Source organism: Callithrix jacchus, chromosome 18 (genome assembly GCF_049354715.1).
Source record: "Callithrix jacchus isolate 240 chromosome 18, calJac240_pri, whole genome shotgun sequence".
Lineage (NCBI taxonomy): Eukaryota > Metazoa > Chordata > Mammalia > Primates > Cebidae > Callithrix > Callithrix jacchus.
In genome coordinates, this window is record NC_133519.1 from 19,854,636 (window position 1) to 19,859,253 (window position 4,618).

Sequence of the window (4,618 nt, forward strand, 5' to 3'; positions counted from 1 at the left end):
ATCACCACCAGTCACCATGCAGGAATTCATCCAGAGCATTGAGAGGCAGACAGTAGTCCTCCCACACAGCCCTGTTTGCATTTCTCCAAAGGCACATGTCACAGGTTTCCTGAATTATTGTGGCTCCTATCTGTGTTGTATCTACAGAACTATGCACTCTTTGAGCAAAGAGATGGTGTATTAATAATCCACATCCCCCATAAAACCTGACATAAAGCAGGACCTCAGCAACTGTTGAATATATGAATGAAAACAATCAGTGTGTATATGAGCATTCCCAGGCAGAACTGCCCATTTTCCTCTGCAACAAGATGCCATTTGTCCTATTATTGAAGACATTCCTCCCAACCCTTAAGAGATTCCAAAGGCTAATAAGCTTCAGAGTCAAGAGGATCGTTTTTCCTTGTCTAATCTAAGTTTCTCTAGATGCAACTTTGGTGCATTTTCTTCTAATCTGCCTCCCTGGCCACTGGGACTAAAACCCATTTCTTCTCAAGAAGACAGTTATTAATTCACCCTTTTAGCCTTTTCTTCAACAAATTTAATCCCAGGCCCTTTATTGTTCCCTCCCTGGGGTCCTATCATCCAGCTCTTTCCCTGCTCCACTGCTCCTTGGGCCTTCTGCCAAGCTCTCAGAGTCCTCCTTCAGCTGTTGAGGCAGGAATGGGACATATTGTTCTCCACGGAGCCATGTACAAACACACAGAAGCCTACGCACACACAGGACAAACACCTCTCTGCACCCATTATCCCCAATCCTTGGTAAACACATACTCATAGGCAGCCTCCACCCACAGTCACAGATTCATCTCCTCCCACCTGCACTCCCCCCCAGCCCTAGCCCTTCGAATTCTCACACACCTGGATGCACACTCACAGGCATATAATAGGCTGCACAGAGCTATGCTTGTTACCCACAGGTGAGCCAAACTGGGTGGGGCATCTGAAACCCTCTTCCTTCTCCCCCTCCTCCTCCCCCTCCTCCTCCTCCTCCTCCTCTCTGCCTCCCTTCCCCAGCTCTCCTTTCCATTGGCCACCATGAGTCAAGCCTACTTTCCCTCCACCTCCATGGTGATTTTCCACTTCCAGGCTGAAGGCAAGGAACAAATAAACTGAAGCTGGTTCCTCCCTCTTCCTCCTGCCCTCCTCCCATTCTTTTTTTCTCAAATCCTCAAATCACCTTCCACTGAGAAAGAGGTGTGGGGGGAAAAAAATCACCTTCCATTTATCCAGAGCATGCACTCCATGCTCCAACCTCCTCTCCTCTGTCTGTAGGAAATGCAGCTTCTCAGGCTTTTATTCTTTGGAAATGAATAATCTGGAAGCATTGGAAGCAGATGGATGAGCTGGGCTTTATCTCAGATCTGATGGCAGGCTGGGTTGCTAGGCCCTTGGGTTGGCTGGGCACTATGTTGCCAAGCCGGGGAACTGAGGAGCATGAGGGGAGTGTTGTGCTCATTCATTCATTCAGCAAATATTTATCCAGCACCTACAACACGCCAGCCACTACTCCACATGAGCAAAACCAACAAAAGCCTGCTTTTCTGTAGTGTACATTCTATGGGAGGGGACAGAAAATAAATAAGTAAAATATATTGGGTGTCAGGTAGTGATAAAAGCAAGCAGGAGCGGAGCACGGGGTGCAGGCTAAGGGTGAAGTGTGCAGTTTTAAATGAGGTGATCAGGGAAGGTGACATCTGAACAAAAACCTGAAGGAGATAAGGAGCAAGTGGGGGTGAGACCTGGAAGGAGATAGTTCCAGGCGGCGGCAGCAGCCCTGCAAGGGCAGAGTGTTAGGAGACACCTGATAGGGAGCTGAACAATGAGAGCACATAGACACAGGCAGGGGAACAACACACGTGGGGGCCTGTGGTGGGGACAGCAGTGGGTGCGGGGCTTAGAACCTAGGTGATAGGTTGATAGGTGGAGCAAACCACCACAGCACACGTACACCTGTGTAATAAACCTGCACATGCTACACATGTATCCGGAACCTAAAAAAAAAAAAGAGAGAGAGAGAGAGACTGCCACCGTAGGAAGCCACGGAGAATAAGGCATTGGGAGATGGCAAGAAAAGGCAGAATCATGCACAGGCTGGGGCCTAGTCTGGGCTCCTGGGCCGGAAGTGGGGTCAGAGATGAGAGAGGCCGATTGGGGATGAAATTGTGACCTCAGGTGAGACAAAATACTAACAAGCAGACAAACAGAAAGCAAAACAAAATGCTGAGATGCCCGTGGAGGCCAGTTCCAGAAGGAAGCAGCAGCGGAGCCTGCTTCTAGATGGAGCAAGGGGACACTGAGATTCCTTACAAGGCTTGCGTGCCGGTGGGTGCTGCTAGAAGAAAGGTGAGCCCCACGCATGAGCACCTCTCAAATCCAGCCGGTGTCTTTCTTGAAAATAAACTATTCCAGGGAGTGGGGATAGGGCCACTCGAAGCATCTTAGTCCGTGTTCAACAGGACGGTGGCGAGGGGCGTGACACCGCCAGCATCAGCCTCCTCTGAGCCCAGGGTCCACACACAAACGTTCTACCTTTTATTCCCCACACTTCCATTTCCTGAGCACTGTGTGCTCACATTCCCCGTGCAAAGCGCTTTCCGCAGCTCGTCTAATCCTCGCGGCAACTGCACGAGGGAGGAACTATCACCTTCGGCCTGCAGATGAGTAGCACCGGCCCTGTCACCCTCTGTCCCCTAGACCCTCCACAGCTTCACTTCTTGCTGAGCCCAGAACTGCACAGGCTCAGCAGGGTTCAGAGCCAGGTGGATTGGCTGCAAATCCCTGCTTCTCCCTTAATTGCTTTGTGGCCCTGGGCACATTCCTTGGCCCTTCTGAGACCCAGTATCCTCATCTAAAAACAAAATGGGGAACATATTACAGTGATATCCACCTCCTGGGCATTTGTGAGTCTTCTGGGAGAAGGCAGTGGTTCTCAGTGCTGACACGGTGGCAAACGGCATTTCTCAGAGTTGTGAGGCGTGTGGCCAAAAATTTATAGCTATAAATAGTTAAACCAGGGAAGGTGATGGTTGGTTGTTCTAGTATAAATAGCGAATTCAATGTTTTCTCTGCGATGACATCACTAGCATTCCACAAAGCCTTCCTGAATGGGAGATAAAGGATCTAATCCCCTGGGAATTTGCCCAAAGGCTGCAGCCTATCTTATCTGTGCCAGTCTGTGAGCCAGCAAGCAAATGCAGCCTCTCCCAAGGTGTGGTGTGGCCGGCGCGGCATGGTGTGGAGCCAAGGCTGACAGCAATGGCTATGGAGCACTGGCAGGGGGCCTGGCCCCTAGTGGGTGCTTCTTGGAAGAGGGAGCCTCCGAGAAACAGGGGAACAAAAGGGGAGAAAATAAAAGCTCTGGTTATAAACCTGTTTCCCTCAGGCACAGGGTCCTAACTTTCTCCTCCTAGGGAGACAGATAACCCTAGGGTAGAAATGGGGAGAGGGGCAAGGAAGGCTGATGGGGCTGGAACCTAATGTCAGCCTGGCCCAGGGCGTCTCGAATTCCCCCTGGGGAGACACAGGATCTGATTGGGAAGCCTTGGGGTGAGGGTAACACCTAGAGGTTAAAACTGTGGTTGGGGCTAAGCATGGCGGTTCACAAGCCTGTAATCCCAGCACTTCCAGGAGGCCGAGGCTGGGCTGTTGGGAGATGGCAAGAAAAGGTGGAACCATGAGGTCAGGTGAATCACTTGAGGTCAGGAGTTCGAGACCAGCCTGGTCAATGTGGTGAAACCCCATCTCTACTAAAAATATAAAAATTGGCTGGGCGTAGTGGTGGGCACCTGTAGTCCCAGCTACTCGGGAGGCTGAGGCAGAACTGCTTGAACCGGAAGGCAGCAGTTGCTGTGAAGTAAGTGGCACCACTGCCCTCCATCCAGCCTGGGTGTCAGAGCCAGACTCTGTCTTGAAAAGAAAACTATGGGTAGGTAGTACACTCATGTTTGTATCAAGGATAGGCGCTGGAGACAACTTGACCCAAAATTGACGATCTTGGCCCAAGGCTACCCACCTAGAAAGGAGGCTCTGCCACTAGTCCTTCCCAGGCACGTAGTTCGCAGGTGCTTAGGATCAGTCAACAAGGCTCCTTCCCTCCCGCCGCCACCACCAACTCATTCCCCAGCTTTCCACTTTCCTCACCACTGCAGCCCCCACCCTCCACCCCTACACAGGTCTGGCCAACTCCAGCACAGACCACCTGATCCCAAGCCTGCCTGAGGGCCTCTCACCTGGAGAGAGCTGCCCTTGCCAGGATTCATGGCGGTGCCAGCAGCCAGCCCCACCCTCCTAGTGACTGAGAAGCTGTTCTGGCTGTAGAGGCAGACCCAGCCAGAGGCAGCAGGCAGGATTACCCACTTCCATTGACTAGAAAGGGCCTCACCTCCCAGTGGACACTGTCTACACAGTCTTCATTCAGCTGTGAGATCCTATCCCCACCTCAACTCCAACCCATCCTCCCCTAAAACAAGTGAGAATGGGGATGGGGAGGAAGCTGAAGACAGGGGTTAGCCCTGCAAACTCTCATCTCTGCCCTCCTTCCTGCTTCACTAACTGCACTTTGCCCAGTATTCCTCCCTTCCCCACAGTGGCACAGTGGTCCCAGACACAGCCAGAG